Consider the following 17,357-nt stretch of genomic DNA (forward strand, 5'->3'; position numbering starts at 1 on the left):
GAAAGATGCCTATGTGTCCTTCCAATAGCTGTGTGAAATGCTTGGAAAAAGTGTTTGTGGTTGGTCATGATCACTGAAGGGCTTTTTGCTAAAAGCAGAGGTAGCAGTCACCTGAGGCCCCCAGAAATACTCTGGCAAGTTGCTGAAGCTGCAAGCTAAGACTATAGTCTTCCAAAAGACAGCCACACACATCTTTGCATCACTCCAATGCGAGCATGAAATTGCATAAGCTCTATATCTGCCACGTCTCTCTCCCCTGCCCCTTGACCACTGCAAAAAGTCAAACTGCCTCTTCATGGAGGCCAGAGAGCTGAATGTTTATTTGGACCCTGAAGGGCAGAATCAATAGGATCCATTTATCAGCTGAAGAATTTCAGCTCTTGGCTGTTCTAGTTTGTGTTAAGTAGCCCCTAACAGCGCTGAGTAGCTTTATTTAACAGGGTGGTAACACAGCTTAGAGGCTACAGGGAGGGGTGCCAGAGAGGTATTTCTGGACAAACCCAAATGTCCTGACAGCCAGTGTGTTCCTCTGAACTGCTGGGGAAGAAATAAGACAAGCCTAGGCAAAACTGTGTCCCTACCAACTGTATTATTGCTTTTAAAAAGGCCCAGTAAGAATAAATTGCTGTGATGAGATAACTCAGATGGATTTGTGTGGCAAGGTGCCCAAAAGCAAAATGCAGGAAGAATGGAAGGAACTGAAGTCGTACCCCCATCCTAAGAGGAAGGGGTCTGTCAAGGGTGCTCTGTAGAGGCTCCTGAACTCTACCAAGTTCCCAGCTGAGGAACAAGAGGGTAAAAATGGGAATCTGCTGGTTTTCCTTATCCCATCAGGTCTATGGCAGTGGGTCATTACCAGAGTAAAGTGAGAATTCAAGATTTGCTTTGTGTCACACATGTAGGAGAGTGCCAGATGTCTGATCACAAAGAGAAAGTTAACGGGTTTAAAAAGTCACCTGGATTTTTTTGCTCACACACAATTAATTATGAAGGCCAGAAAATATGAGAAACATAGCTTCTGGAAGGAGGGAAGTTCCAAAATATAAATGCCAAAAACAGACCTCTGGCACACATTTTGGTACATTCAAATCAAGGGATTTACCTGCTGTGATCTCATGCTTTAAACACTGATGTCCCCAGTGGATAACCCCTCACTAACTCATTACTCTGACATGCAAATTCACCTTGAAAGTTCATATATATGAGAAAGAATCACCCCAGGAAGGCAACTGGAGAGATTTAACACTAGGCAGCAAATCAAATGGCTTATGAACACAAAACCAGAAAATGGTTTCTGCTATCTCCTAGCCTGTGAATGGCACTAATTATCTTCTATTCCAGTTGTGAGATATTGATGCTAGACAGAGGGGCCATTGAGGCTGTGTTTGTTTATCAGTGTAGAGTCAAAGGAAAAATACTTGCCAAAAAAACCTAAAGCCCAATCAATCTCCCAAAAATCTAGCCGTTTTAACCCATACCAAGGTTCTGGGACAATTAATCCAGCAAACTGACCAAATGCAAGAGGTAAGCTATCATTTAGAAAAATAGCACAGTAGTACAGATAGTATGTATGGTGTATATAGGGCCCCAGCCAGCAGCAGGGGTAGCAGGCAGCCAACACCACAGCAACAACATGCAGAGAGAAGGAACAGCTCCACTGTTGTCCTTCATGGCTGTTGAGAGAAAAAGCTGCCAGACCTTTCAGAAAAGACCAGGACAGTATCAGGTTGTGACAGAGAACCCTTAGGGGCTGTATTACACCTCCTGCAAGAGGTGCATTTGCCATGCTAGGGCAGTACATGGTCTTATTATTCTGCTTATGTTTCTGAGAGAATCACACCCAGGATTTTGAAGGCATTGCAAGGCAGGAAGGCAGAAGGTGGAGATGTACAGCTAAAGGACCTAAACACTCACACAATGGGGACTCTTTCCCTTTGGACAAGGCCTGAGTGAAGTCGCTCATGCACACATTATCTGTACAACACCTCATATTCCATTAATACTGCCCAGGCAGATATGCATGTACTTCTTCCTTTCTGTAACACTTCTGGGACCACTGCTTGTCACCAGCGGGGTTAATTCCTACCTCTATAGGGATAGATCCTTCTGCAGCACTCTGAAGTGATGAGCTAATGCAGTCCCTTCCTAACACACAAGAAAGAAGGAATGCACTAATAACTTCTTGGAGTTAGAAATGACTAAAAGTAGTCTCCACAACTTCCTCGTGCTCCAGCTCGAAGCGTTGAACTTCATTTGTCTGTTGCCCAGCTATATCATCAATAATTATAATGTGCCTTCCTCTGAGAGAAAAATGAAAGAGCATGACCTCATGTTATGTCAGAAACAAGACAGGTTTTTTTTTTTCATGTGTTTCAAAGTGAAAATCCCTAGTATTACTCCCACGCTGTAAACACTACATCTACTATTGTCCAATAATTTCTGTATCAGTGTGAATAGCAACAATTTTACATAATTAAAATAGGCAGTTTTATTTCTCAGGCTCTTGCATGCCAAGAAAACACATTCTTTTTAGTAGCTCAAGTTTTTAAAGAGAGGCAGGGAACACACAGGTGGTTAACATGTAAGGCACAGAGGAGCATGGGATCAAATCTCCTGTAGCTGCCAAGGGCTGCAGCTCCCTCAGTAGTGCTGAGCTGGATCCTGGAGAGGCATCTGCTGCAGTCTGCTCCTTCTGTTTTGTCCTGTTAATGCAGAAAAGAGTTACCACACTATGAGAAATATGGCCCATTCCCAGCTACCTCTCAGGCCAAGGATATTCAGGGGAGAGAGTAATTGCTTTGCCTGCAGTACCTAGGAACTCTGCTCTTATCAGCTGGAAATGAGTTGGAAATCAGATGGTTGGAAATGCTGGGAAGTTTAAGAACTGTAACTGCCCATTCATCTCATTTAGGTGCAGCTCAAAACTCACTTGTTTTATTGTAGACTGTTCCATTTAAAAACCAGATTAATTTCTTGTGGTATTCCCACCACTTCTTAAGTGTGGATGGAACTTTTAGCATAAAAGATGATTATCTAGATTATTCTGCTACTCTGTCTACATGGTGGCATGATTTAATAAATACAAACTAAAGCTGTGGCTTTCTTCTTTTTAGGAATATTAAATTAATTATAAAAATAGATTCAAGACTGCAATAGTAGTGCTTGTTTGAATGAAGAAACTGAAAATACTGTGGCCTATCAAAGTTGGACAGAAAGACATGATTGTATTGCCCACAAAAAAAAACCCAAACCTGATATGATGAAAGCTGCTGATAATTTTCAGTAAGAAAAAAAGATGCAGACAGGGTAGCTTACAGTCTATGCAGGGATGCTTTTTACATAGCAGGAGTTGCAGAAATATTTTTAGCCCAAATTTACACTGTATCCTGAAATTTGAACATGAAGCTTTTGTTATTAGAAAGTTATTATTAATGAATGAAATATTATGTGTTTTGTTTGGTTTTGTTGTGCTGTTTGTTTTTTGTTTTTGACTGGACACATCCAGGCATTATAATTTATATGAATAACTTTTCTAGATGTGTTTGTGACTTTTTAACATCCTTCTTGTTAAATAAAGCTATGGACACATTAAAAAATAATTTAAAGAAAGAAAAAACTAATTTTCAAAAGGTTTCCTTTGAACATTCTCTATATTTTATGGTATGAAGGTACAGCTGTCTGTTGAACAAACGGTGAGGTTCAATTAATTTTTGTTTCAGTGTTTTGAATCTCCTCAAATTAAAATTTACCATCAATAATTTAAATCTTTTGTCCTATTAGTGCTTCATTAATCCAACATGAATCTAAGTTTAAGTCTATGCTTACTCCTTATTGCCCCAAGGAAGGCATTTAGCAAGGTTTGGGAAGGGGAAGAAAAGGTGTATTACTAACAGAATTTATTACCAACATTTCTCAGAATCTTAAACCATTTATTTTGACTCCCCAGTTATTTTTGAGGGTAACTCTGTCTGTGAAATTTGAAATAAATTTCTTAGACTGAAACAGGACTGCTGATTGTCTCAAGTGGAGCTTCCCATTCTGTGCAGTTCTGCATAGCTTCAAAACCAATCCATTACAAATGCCCTCACATGTTAAGTCTCCCAGTACAATATTATTATTATTTCACTGGTCTAAGCCAGTTTGAAGGATTTTTTTTTTTTGTTAACAAAAGAAATCTAATTCCACAGTATTTCAGGAAGGTTTCCTGAATGTTTTTTCTTCCCTCACATCAAATGCCTTAGGATTATATCAGAATGTTCTAAAATCAATGAGAAGATAGACTGAACACTGTTTGTTTGGCACAGCAAGCAGAATGTTGAAAGAAGGGTGACTATTTCTTCTTCCAATATCCGAGTTGCATAAAGTGGCAATTGCATGAACTGGGAATTCCATTGTAATCCCAGAGTTAACTGACACTGAGCATCAAGAATTTAAACACGGTTCTCAAGCACAGTAAATTTGTAGCTATTCAGTAGAGATCCTAGTGTCTGCTTTGCACCTTCCTTACCAGGCCCTCAGCAGGAATTTGAAAAGTATTTTACTGGTCCAGAGTGGGTTATCCCTGTATCCTTTCTCTTTCCCCTCATCTCCTTGAAAATCCTCAGCATGAAAGAGATGAGACCTCTTGCTCCCCCAATGCCTGTGACTTTGGGTTTGAAAACTAGGTTAACTAGAGAATTTCTCTTTGAGACAGGTGTATGATATCTTCACCTCTGGGATCTGAATTCCTTAGGAGTTAAGTTTGCACCAACAGTTTACATCAGTGGTAAATTACCTGGATTCCCCTGACTACCTTTGCTCAGTCTTTACTTTTGATTTTCTCAGGGGCTGACAGAAGACTCCCAAAGCACTTGTTAAAGCCTCTTTTCAAACAATTGCCCAGCTCCTTCCTCCTGCTCCCGTGGGACCACCCCCATCTCAGTTGCTGTATCCCTGTTCTGCACTCCACCCACCCTGATTTCATGACCAGCAGGCAATAACAGAATGGATACAGCTGACAGAGTATTTCTCTTTCACTTCCCCCATCTCATGAGGACTTTTCATGAATAATATTCACTGCCAAAGACACAACCACACTAAGCCTTGTACTGGGAAATGAACAGCAAGTGCTGCTACAGATGGCCTTGGAGTGGTTAGCTCCTTAGCAATCGCTGGTGCACGTGCTGACAAGTGTTATGATTCATTCTGAGTGCCTGGTTAAGGCAGGTCACTTATTGACAGGGGACAGAAAAAGCAATCTCTTAACATTCTACCACATGGAAACAGTAAAGAATTAAACAAGAAAGGCAACCACGTTTCTCTACCAGAAATTCTTGAGCAAACACATGGACATGATCCCTTGCAAAAGGTCAGGGGAGGCTATTGGAGTGATATATTTCCAAAGTGGATGGTTCATTTAAAATGTTCAATCTACTTTCTGTTAGCAAATCCTCTTACATAAGCAATACATTTTTAAAAAGTGCTTGAGGATTTAAGTATTCCTCAGTTTCATAGCTCCCGTTTTAGTGAGCTTTTAAAGAAACTAAAATTTTATAGAAAAAACATTTTTTCAGCACTTTCTGTAAAAAAATTCTGTCTCTCTGTCATTCTGGGAGCACCAAGACAGAGCTTGGAACTCCCTACAGCAGGCAGTTCTGCAAATGGTGTCATTTGAAGCAGTGGTTCCCAATGAGCAAGGTGTGATCACATTGCAGATCTTTGGGTATATCACAGGAGAGGTGTGGAGCTCCCAGACCTCACATCCAGAGCTGTGACATGACAGACTTGGGGCTGACAAGGATGGGAGCTACATTTTGGGTCAAAGCCATGGCACAAGGGTGGGGGAGGACCGAACCTGACTGGGACCTATGTAGAACAACTTCTCCAGAAAGTTAGGAACCATTGACTGAGGACTCAATCCTCTCCCTGAAGCTGCTGAAAATTTTACCCTTCATAAGAGGAGCTAGATCTGTAGTTCAGTTACTTTGAATGTGTAGTATCATTTCTTTCCCTCCAACAGCAAAAAGAATTACCTCCATTATTACATTTTAGCATTTGACAGCACTCTAGTAAACAGTGCTCAAAAGTAAAAATAGGAAGACTTTTAACCAGAATGCTGATTTACAGCTCCAGAATGATAAGTAACCTAATGCAAATAAAAATCAAATCCTACATATTGCCTTATTATTTTTTTTTTTAAATTAACCATCTCTGTAGCTGTAAGCGAGAGAAATTAATTACGCCTGGCCTTACATCATGCTCAGTGTGTACTGATGCAAATGCACCCTATTTTAATTCCTCTGAATGTTAATAATAGAGCAAATGAGCACTAGATTATGTTATACAAAAGCAATGGAAGTAATTAAACTTCATTTAATAAAATCATCAGGGATACAGAAGCATTAATGACTTACACTCCTCCTCTGCAGGGAGTGGAAGACATGTTGGTACACAGGAGCCTGAGAACCACTGGGGTGAGAGCAGTGTAAATACATAAACAGGAATGCTAAGGTAAATAGTGTATCATATATGAAAAGTCTTAGAGTGAAAGCCCCAGGCTACAATAAATTATTTACTTTAAAGCACCAGGAAATAGTACCATCTCAGGCAAATGACAGCAAAAAATATCTTCCATCCTCTGAGAGGCAAAGCATCAGTACTGAATTACTTTGTAAGTGCAAAGCTGGTTAAATGTTGTACTGACAGTGTTAGAGAAAAAGAGAAATGCTTGAACTCTGAATGGTTGTTCACTTTGCACAGCCTTCTGCCCCTCTGTAAATTTAGATTCACAAAGAGCATTGTGTTTGTACAACTCCTGTCTGGAATCGCTGTTAGCTCTCTGAATGCTCTCACTTGGACACAAAACCATATATTCTTTTTTTATGACCATGAACACTGGCTGATCACCATTTATTCCTTGTTTTCACCCAACCCTAGTCATCTTTTCTTCTGTTCAAAAAAGTATGACTGTCTCCTAATTAGGAAGAGGGAAAACTACCATAAAAATTAGTTGATGTGTACCACAACTGATAAGCTGTAAAAACTGCTTATCAGCAAGGTAATTTAAAATCAAAAGGAGCTAGATTTGAAAGAAAATTAGAGAAAAAAAAGCCCACATCAACAAGAAGCACTATTTTGTCCTCATTGCAAATGGAATGGAATTAATTTCTTTGCTACAATAGCACGCCCCCAAAAATCTTTTTATGAAAATTAAACCTCCGATGACGACAAGAATCTGTAGGGAGCAGATTTAAGTAATAATAATTTTTGTTTGGATTGTGTACTGTCATTATAAATATCCTGACTGCCTGCAAATGATTAATTACAACTGATGATAGCAGTGATAATATTTCTGTAGTTTTTCTACAGAAAAAAATCTTTGTGTAAGTATGAACCATTCATGAGAGAAGAAAAGCCTAACTGGACAGCAGACATCAGCAAAATGCTTCAGATGTTAAAAGGGTCTACATAAATCTGGTTGTAAATTTTACAATTGTTTCTGAGCATTTTTCAAAAAGTGTACTCGTAGCCTAATACATGCCATGGCACTTAGCTGTGGTAGCATTTCAAAAAATTAAAATTTAAAATTAAAATTTAAAATTAAAATTTAAAATTAAAAGAGCAGAGCTGCTCTTTTTAACTTTTTGTAAATAAGGCAGCCACCAGTGACTTGTATAATAACTTGTATTTTTTATTTGAATTCCAAAGAAAATAGCTACTAATATTTTGTACATCATCTGTCTGTAGATCATTATATTAATTGATAAGATTTTCTTAAGTCTCTCCCCTCTCCTGAGTATTTTCTTTTTTTAAATGCACAAACTTTTTGGTGTTTATCTCAACTCAAGCTTCATCTACCTTTTTGCATTGGATATATTATACAAGCCAAACGAATATTCACCTGCACAGCAGAAGGGATTTGTCCTGAGTTTAGCTGTGTCCACATCTGGCACTTTGTAAAAAGAGTTGAAGTGACATACACTGAGCATAAAATATCTGTTGCACAGTAAGTGATAGCTGTGGTGTGTGATGAGGCTTTATGGGATTTTCTTGAAAAAAAGGCTTTTATGAAAATTAAATGTTGGTATTACTGTTCATAAACTCTTGCAGAAATAAAAATACATTTGGCATAGATGTTAGGAAAATGTATTGGGACTGTGACATACATCAATGTTTTGTGTTATAAGCATCAATAATAGACAATAATAAATTTTCACTTCTGCCAAATGACTCAGGGCTCTCTGCAGCACAGGTATATTAGAAATACTGCTTCTCATTATGAAAAAAAAACAACTTGAAGGCTGGAGTCTGACCCCAGCTTCACAGGCCAATATTTGGGGCAATGCCTTCTGCTCCCAAGGAGTTACTTTCGGTTTGCATCGCTGTGTCCAAGATCAATATCTGTCCCCACAAGTACAGCAAAGGGTGATTTTCTTTCACTTGACGTGCAAAGAAAAAGGGGTCATGCTAGGAACACTGTTCTCTTGAGGAAAGACAACAGCACAATAAAAATAAAAAAAAAAAGTAACAGCAGGGAAATGTTCAATCAATCCTGGAGCATTAAGGTGGCACATCAATTTGTGCAGCACTAGCTGTCACTGTGTGGAAGCTGGCATTGGTGCCATTGTTTATCCAAAGAGATTTGACTTATTTTGTGAGCAACAAAAAACTCCCACAGTACCTAGGACCCCTTTCTCCACTGTGAGAAAGCTTTATTATTATTTCTATGACAAGAGAGGTCTATTTCAAGCTTAAGGCAGGTTGGATAAAAGCAAAGAGTTCAATCAATAGCAGGATCCCTTTCCCACTTATATTAAAGAATGATTGAAGAGGAGTTAAAGACAGGTTGGTAAAGACAATTTCAGCAGTATCACTGAACTGCTGAGACACAAAGCTTGGCTCTTCTACCTTCCTTTGACCAGGAATTAAATATCTTCTGTTTTGTCAGATACGCAGTGCAGGAAACAAGATTGTGGAGGTGTCCTCAGATTTACATCAGTGTGATTGTAATCTATATTATTATCAGGATGGTGTTTGTATATTGCTGTGCTTCTGTAATTCCCATTGAAGGGCATCTGTTTGAGGTACAGTAAATAGTACCTGTTTTGAGAAGCTCTTTACATCTCTTCACTTGAAATATTGATGACTGTTTTAAGCCGGTATAATAGCATATCATATTTCATGAAAGTATTGCAAAACTGCTCATGCACGAAACTGCCTAAAGTGATACTCAAGGTAAAGACTGCAGAGGCTTTTAAGAATAGCAAGAAGCAGCAAGAGTTGGTGCTGCTGGTGTGACTCATTTCAGAACCTCCTTGCTGGAGTTTCCCTCACACATTGTCCTTGACTCTGCCCTGCTGGAGCAGCACAGCTGGTACATGAAGCCCCCACTGCCTGGAGAACATTTCCAGGTCAGCCTAACAAAGAAGCAAATGGTGCAATGTTGGAACAAAGGAACATATTTACTCTGAACTGTAGAATTCTGTGTTTCTGTAGGTTTAACACTAACATCCATTCTACCTAATTCCTAACTTGTGATGCTACATGTACTACTCGGTGTTTCAGACATATTGAAATGGTGGGTGGTTTTACAGACCATATGTGCTGTAATCTCTAGACACATTGCAGCATGTTAAAGATGGAGAATCAGATGCAGCCTTCAGATTGAAATTTTGGTTCCCTTGTTTTGTGGGTTTTTAACAGATTCATCATAAAGTTAACTGAATTCTGCTTTAGTTTGGCTTTAAGCAGATGTGTAAGTAAGAACTTTTCAGGGAATTTGTTGTGACTTGATGTGAAAGGTGAGATAGCCAGCAAAGAATTGTTCACAATTCAGTGAGAGGATTAAACAAGTGACTTGTTCTTCATTCACTTTGAAAATTTGAAAGTCACCCTCCTCTTCCATGTTGTGCAACATCAGAGTACAGGATGCTTAGCAGATACTATTAATTTCTAGTTTTGTGCACTCTGGCATGCATGATTGGCTCATGAAGTAATGACTGTTTTAGACTATGATGTAGAAAGAAATGAGTATTACTCTGAAGCCTTAGCCAATTTTAGAAGCAGTCTGTAGCCAAATCTTTCTTGATTTTTTTCGTGAGAATCTCAGCATGATTTTAAAACATTAACAACATTAAGAACTTCACATATGTTTTAGAGAACCAGCTGAAGTGTGCAGGGTTCTCTGCATGGGTCCTAGCTCACTTATTTTCGTATTTGGCTGCATGTAGTTATAGAGGGCGGTGTTTCTCATATTTTGCTTTTTTACAATGCTTATTAAAAAAATGAGATTGACAATTAGTCAAATTGTTTAAAATACCTTTTAGCTATCTCCACAGACTTAAAGATGATACCCCTGAAGATTTAAGAAGAGCCATGCAGAAACCCTTTATTGGAAATGATGTTCATCTGATAACAATTTTAAAAAACTTTCCCATCACTATTTCAGTATGTTAAGCACATCAATGCCATGAAGATATAGCTCCAGTCTCTGCCCCAGACTGACCTGGATGCTAATGGTGTATTTTTGCCTTGCATTTTTGTTCCATTTTGATATCCTTTACTGAATCTAAGGAGTTCTTTTCTTCCTTCCCAAAGAACTGTTTCCAGAAGGACACTTCCAGTGTGGTTAAATAAGCCTTAGGAGGAGGAGAAGAAGAAGAATTTACCTCTTAATTTAACTATTAATTTAATATAAATATTAAAAGGAAGTGAATTTCAGATGAAGTAAGACAAAACCAGAAAGCTTCAAGGCTATTACTATAAAATTATAACCCGGGCAGATTGCAGAAATCAGATGATTCTGATCTACATAAGTGTTTAGAAGTGCAGTCACTACCTGTTTGTACCAGCACATAACCACTGAAGGTCTGAAACAAAAGCTAAACAATTTCAATTAATACAAACTCTGCAAAGAAAATTTGCAAGCACAGGATTGAAATGTGCACATTGAATATTGCTCATTTAATGTTTTATATCCAATGGCACCATGGTAGTTTCAAAATTTACATCTCATCTGGGTTGGGGTGATCCCCCAAAACCTTCACTTATACCTGTCTCTCAATAAAAGTATAAATTGCACAATGTGTGTTTGGCTAGCAGCCTGTCAAATTATTGATACTGTTTATAGTGTCTTTTAATGATTACCAGTGGAGTTTTTTGAAAGAGGAAATTACACCACGGGGATGTAGCAAATCCAGGTTTCCTGATTTACAGAACATGACTAAAATGAACAAGACTGACAGTGAGCACACTGTAGAAAGCATTCAACTTTAGTTCCAAGCCCCTTCATACCCCACATCCCAAAATATCTACAAAGTAAGGCAGAAGATATTATTGGTATACTGCTTGGACATGACATGCCAGCGTATTATGCATCAAGTGTAGTTTATTAAACATGACCTCTGGTAATGGTTCTGGTGCAGAGTTTGTGTATTTATTGCAAAAGCCCAACCCAAGAAACCAGAACCCAGAGACACCCACACCTTCATGATCAATACCTTTCATTTCATTACTTGCCCTGGATGCATATAAACACAGGAAAACAAACCTAAACAGAATATAGCACACCTAATCAGGGTTACATGGCCACCATGTAACACCATCAGTGTTACCATCAGTGCTGTTCCTACAGCTGTGCTGGGAGGAAGAGTCTGACTTGAGTCCTTTAATTAGGATTTCAGACCACCTATTTCCTGCTAGGTGATGATGCAGGACAATACCACATGCAGGTATTCATAGACAGAGATTTGATGCTGCTGTTCCAATCTTCAAAAAGTGTTGCTAAACAAAACCCTGAAGTTGTATCTTACCAGTAAAGACTCTATTCTGATGCTCCAGCTCACCGAAACACACATAGATGTGTGCATCCACCTAGCTAGCACTGAGCACTGAGAAAGAGGTGCAGAAATGCTCATCAAATCTGCAAATGCAAGGCAGCAATCAATCCAGAGCCCTTTCTCTCCAGCTTAAGTAGTTGTAAGGCATCTAGCAACTCGGTGTGCAAGCAGTGCTTAGCCATTAGTGAGACATTTGTGTTCCAGTGTTATTTACAGAAGCTACAGGAGAATTTTTGCTGAATGCATGCATTTGGGCAAGGCACTTCATAGATATTGTGTATAGGAGATAATTTTCCTAATAATGCAAGAACACTTAGAGGAAAGTGCACATTTATATCCAGTGACATGAACTGGCAGAGCTCCCTCCCCCAAGCTGCACCCCAAGAGATGTGGGAAGATGTATAACAGAGAGGAGCATGCCTGCCCCCAGCTACACAACCATCCATCTGTGGAACTTACAGGGTGCCTGCCAGCTTTAAAATGGCCCAAGTTACCTAAACTTCAATTGATATTGCTACCATCAGAAGACTCTCTCCTCTCTCCACGCTTATCTGCCCTAAACAGGTCACCCCCATAACCTCATAACATTATAACAATATAAATTATAAAGTATAACTAGTTAAGACAATGGCCTTGGTTTCAAATGTGATTTCATTTTAATATATGACAACTTCAGGGTAGAAATAGCTCTCCTTCCTTTTTGCCCCTGTTCATTAGACAGATTCATAAACTAGATGCTAGGTCTTAAATGAGTACAATTTGTTTCTCTAGAGATATAAGTAAAACTACTTTTTGAAACCAGAAGAGTTAAATCAGCAAAACCCCATAAGGATACTTTTATTTTAAGCCAAGTACTTTAGGAATTGTTTTGGACTAAGGTAAAATATGCTACTCCTCCAGCATGATCTAGGGGATATACATCTGTTGAAACAATTCCACAGAAAAATGTAAAATGCAGATGATGAAGCAATAGTGCAGTTATTTTCATGACTCCCAGTGTTGGTTCAGGTGGTTTCTCACAGTGTAACTCTTGTTCCAGAGTACATAAGGATGTGGGAGCTTTTATTCTGGTGATGGGAAACCAAAGGAAAGAAGCCAGCTAAAGAAGATTCACGAGGAAATAAAAGATTTTCAGGAAAAAGCTTGGGTTAAGATTGTGTAGTTGCCCCCACTATGTTTAAACATCTGCCTGTCACGTGGAAATTAGGGGAAAGGAAATTTCACTTACAGCTTGAAAAGAAATAAAACATTAACTGTGACTGATGCCCATTGTAAAGCAGGCCCATTCATTACACCTGTGATTATTAACTTTGTAAGTGCCAGCAGCACATTGAGAAATGTGTGGAGGAAGATCATTCCCTACAGAGTTGTGTCTCATGGCTCAGCTGTGAGCTTCTGAGCCCCACAGATCTTATACTTTGACAGAAACAGCCGTGGGTGGGTTAGAGGACTTGCCCTTGCCAACTGGTGCTGGAACTCAGAAATAACACATCAAAAATATGGATTGAAAAACTGGAGAAAAAGGAGTAAGAGCAAGGAAGATCCTAGCAATAGCCTACACTTCTTGCTCATACATGCATCATGGGAATAATATTAGATGCTGTAAATTAAGAAAAGCACATATAAATACATACATGTGTTTATGGAGAGAGATATATTTAGTCTAAGTTGAAGATACAACCTTTTAGGAGGGCTCAGAAGCCTTCAGTCAAGAAAGCACTATAACTTTTAAATTTAAATATGTGTTCTAATGATCAATATTTAGCAAAGCTTACTGCAAGACACGGGGAGTCCCACTGGTGTTAACACAGACTTTGTAAGCTGCTTCTGATCTAAGCATGTGTTTAGCTGACCTGGATGCACAGAAAGATGAAGCTTGCAAACAGGCTTAGGGAACATATCTTTTAGTAATTTAGCATAAAAGAACACATAGAGACGGAATTAAATTTTTTTTTCAGTTTAATATTCTTTACCATAAACCTAAATGCAAGTTATGTCCATATAAACCAAAAAAATAAAAAAAAAATAAATAAAAAGGTAATATGAATTTGAATTAGAACATTTCCTCCAGACTTCTCTCCTTAGAGGCAGGTTCTTTGCTGGTGCAAATTTCCATAATTTAAATGAGTTACAACTGCTTACACCAGCTAGACTTGGACCCATCTATCACCTCTATTATCTAGATAATGTGGAAAATAATCTGTTCAGGGCTTTCATTTTGAAAACAATGTCATGTTACAATTCTCAGCAGAGTCAAAAGGCTTGCCAAAGCCATGCATGAAAAATAAACTGTAACCTTTTAAGATTTCCAAGCTGTATGATAAATAATACTGAACTAATAATAACTCAGAGAGAAAGAGAAGCACTGTTTATCTTATTTTTCTGCTTTAGGGGAAATAATCTAGGTAGCAGATTTTGTCATGATTTTATTGCTCATTTTCTGTTCTGCAGGTTTCTTTCTTTGTGCTCATAGATGGTAATGACTTTTGCAAGAGAAATAAATTGTATTTCCTTGGGAGCCAGGGCGTTAGGCAAATTGCAAAAGATGATGATGAAATTTGGACTAAGCTCACAACACGCTCTAGGTCCTGATGATTTAAAAACATTCCTTTAGCAATAAAAATCAAGTCCTTAAGTGCAATCCTAGCAGCCTGCATGAAAACAAAAACATACACAGGATTATTCTGGTTTGATTTATAGTGCTTTTGCCTACTGAAAAACTTAGTGCAAGAAGCTTGCCAAGGTCAGTGCTTCTGCTTTCAGATTTCTTTATGAAAAAGGAGAAAGCAAGCTGCATTTTCAATTTTTTTAAAGGCTCTGGCACAACGCCAGCCACTAGGCATTCAAGAGGTGTTCTGTAATCCATTCAACTGTAACATAAAGTTTTGTAAAAGGTATGCTAGCATATTCTGCACCGGCTCTGCTAATCAGTAATGTTCCATTAAATTGGCCACTGTCATATTAAAGAAAGATCTACACAGTTTGTGCCCTCTTGTAACAATAATATTTGACAATAATTATAGTGATACCAAGGTGTAGGTGGTCCAGTTGGCAAGAATAGCACAATATTTCTCTTTAATAGTGACTTGATCAAACATGTGTGGGTGCTTTGTTGAGGCTTGAAGAGGATTATAATAGCTGAAATAAGATGAGATAATTTGCTGACAAAGTTGTTTCTTCTTTAGGAGAACACATCCTTCTGTGCATGTGTACGTGAACATCCCCCCACACAACCACCTCCCAGGGAAAATAACCCTTAAGCAGCTGTGCACTGAGAATGCTGATGGGGTGGAGCACCGTGCCAGAGGGAAAAGGGAAAGCATGCCAGGCTTTGTCTGTTTGGGAAGAAGCTTTAACAGACAAGGGCACAGCACTGAGGTTTCTGCCCTCGAATGAAGAAATGGTGACTGTGACATGGCAGACATTGTGCAAGGATAAATTTTGTTTAATATCACAGGGCCACCTCTCCCAGCTCTGGACAGTCATGTCAGCCTTGTGCTACAGTTTGCCATACATTGATTGCACCAGCACAATAAATGATACAAGCCAGAGCACTGCAATGACCACCATTTAAGAAGACAGCAAACCTTTTTATCACCACTGCCTACAGAACACAGGAGTGAGCCATCTGCAGCAAGAGCTCCCACGCCAGAGGTCCTCCCCTCAAGCACCCAAATTGCCCCCTCCTGAGCTGAACTCCCAGCTGAAGAGCCACATTATTCACTGGCCAGACAGCTCTACAGTGCAGCCCCACCAGGGGCTTGGGGACAATTCTTCCCAACAGCTTAGCTCGGAATTCTTAATGGTGTTCTTGACAGACAATGTGACAATGACCTTTGCCTCCTTAGCCTGCCTTGGCATGGCTGGTGAGGCCACTGAAAAATGGCAAAATGAGACTCTGCTGCTGCTTGAATAATCAGGGCCCAGGAAATGGCCAGTGGTGGGAGCTGGATATGTGGTTTTGACATTGTACAGGGCTGTGAATGTGTGTGCAAAATGAAAGAAGCCTCAGCTTTCAGAAATAAATATTTGACATGACATAGGAACAGAGAATGGTTGGCTTTAACAAACAGGCTTTTACAACAAGCTTTAACAAGCCTGACAACATTGTCAGGGACCTCAGGAGATCATCTAGCTCAATGCCCCTGCTCCAGCAGGACCAACTAAGACTGGTTGCCCAATACACTATTGTCAGGTTTTGAGTATCTCCACAAAACCCATCTGTCCAACTTACTCCAGTGTCTGACCACCTCCCCAGTTAGTGTTTCTTTGTGTTCAGATGGAGTTTCACACGTGTCAGTTTGTCCCCATTGCCTCTGTCCTATCTCTGGGAACATGCAACCTGAGCCAGATGAATGATCTGTCAACTCACACTGTGAACTCTGGATTCATGGATGTCAGCATGGACAAAGCAATCAGCCTAAAGAAAAAACCTGTGCAATCTCTCTGAGGGAAACTGTATTTTTTCCTTCATTTCCCTCTACTCCTTTCCAGTATCCTGTCCAGTTTATCAGGAAAGCCTGGTGTGGACATCTGCAAAGATGACAACTTGAATGTATTGAAATGCATGGAAGAAGAGAACGGGGTGTGGGGTGGCTGTTTGCTGGCACAGCGTGGTAAGGATTCTGTCTGGGATATATGTGGGATATATATGGAAGTGTCACATTTTCTTCAGCTGTACCTGAAGGGTGAATATAACCAGTGCTTCAGACTTCAGCTTGCTTAGCCAGTTCACAGTCTAGAATTGAATTTGTATCATGATGATTTAAATTATTTGGTACTTTATTGTGAGAAGAATAAAAATTAGTATTCTGTCAATTTCCAGATGGTTTAGCCCCTTCTTAAACAATAACATAACTAGAACTGATTGTCCAATTTCAATGAAGGCCTGTATTCAATGCCTGGTAGTGTGTACCCACTGCCTCTAGCATTCTACAACGCAAACCAGTCGTTACCAATCAGAAAAGAAGCCAGAGCCTGGATTAGTGTTTCCTTTGCACTTACTGGTGATACCTTATGAGGTTATTAGGAGACAATGCACAAGTTCCCTGTGGTTTCCCCTCCTTTTCCTTAGTGTGTCTCTTGTGTACCCTTTGTGGTATTCAGAGGACACCACACTACCCCAGCAGGAAAGCTGCCCCCCACACACAGAGTGATGCATTATGACATTGATTCAACACAGATGCAGGGCAGGACAACTGCTCTGTGCTGGCCACCAGCCCCTGGGGCCCAGAGCAGCTGCTGATGTCCCGACCTGCTGCAGCACAGGAGGCCACACAGGACCACAGCCTGAGCTAACACGGCCACAGGCGTGTTTTCTGTGATCTGTTCCTCACCTCCACCTTGGCTTCATGCTGAGAATACCTTCATTTGAGACAGTGGCAAAGACTGGCAGATCCCAGAAATCACCTCTTGCAGTTTCTGCTCTGACATTTCCCTGGGAGGACAAGAAATCCTTTATGGGATATAGCTCATTGCTCCCCCCTCCTACCCTTTCAAATCTGGAAGGCTTCTCTGGATAACTTCCAGCAGCTCCCCCAT

This window comes from Parus major, chromosome 6 (assembly GCF_001522545.3).
Source record: "Parus major isolate Abel chromosome 6, Parus_major1.1, whole genome shotgun sequence".
In the NCBI taxonomy this organism is placed as follows: domain Eukaryota; kingdom Metazoa; phylum Chordata; class Aves; order Passeriformes; family Paridae; genus Parus; species Parus major.